The following is an 878-nucleotide window of genomic DNA, read 5'->3' as shown; positions in this document are numbered from 1 at the left end:
CCCCCGCGATCCCTCCTCGACCGGCTGCTCCCGCTTGCCGGGACCCTTCCCGGGATGCGGATTCACCTTCTTCTTTATTTCTAATAGTTTTCGGGTTTAACGAACTTATTTTTCTGTCACTTAGGAGAAGCTCGGGGTAGGGGGGGCGGGATCCTCCCCTCTCCCTCCACCTTAACGACACGGAACCGGGACCTTTGTTTGCAAGGTTAAAAAAAAAAAAATGCCTGCTTGAATGGCCTTTGGTGGCCGAGGAGAGAGAAGGGAAGGAGGAATCGTGTGTTAGTTAGTCCGACCTGTGGAATTTATGACTCCCCCTAAGCACAGACATGATAAGGACTTAGAAAACATCTTGGATCTTTTCAAGCCGGCAGACCCCGAGGCTTTGATGTAGATTACGTTGCAGAATAACCCAATACTTTTATCGTGGGGTTGATACTCGGCTTGTTTAAGCACATGCCTCTAGGAGCGGGTTAGATGCTAAACGCTCGCTCCCGAGCGCATTCGCGTTGCTGGGAAGGAAGCAGAGACGGGGGAGGGGGGGTGGCACCTTGTGCCAGGCTGGGGCCCCCCCCGGCCCCGGGCCCCCCCCGCTGCCCCGGCCAGCCCTGCCTCTTCGCACAGGTGCTGTCGGGCCTGAGCTCGCATCGTCCCGGCTCCCATCCGGGAAACCGGAACGCAAGGAGAGAAGGGGGAAAACCAAGCCATATTATGCACCAGAGGCTTCGTGCCGCCACAGGCCGGTGGGGGTGTCCCCAGCCGCTCGGGTCCAGTGGCCAGAGCCTCCCGGAGAGACGCTCGGTGTGTCCGGGGGGGACCAAAGGCTGATCCCCGTCGCGCTCCCTGGCGCTGTTTACACGGGCTGGGCGTTGCTCTGCTCC

The sequence above is a fragment of the Aptenodytes forsteri genome, unplaced genomic scaffold, assembly GCF_000699145.1.
Source record: "Aptenodytes forsteri isolate BGI_AS27 unplaced genomic scaffold, ASM69914v1 Scaffold155, whole genome shotgun sequence".
Classification (NCBI taxonomy): domain Eukaryota; kingdom Metazoa; phylum Chordata; class Aves; order Sphenisciformes; family Spheniscidae; genus Aptenodytes; species Aptenodytes forsteri.
This window is presented reverse-complemented; position numbering follows the sequence as displayed.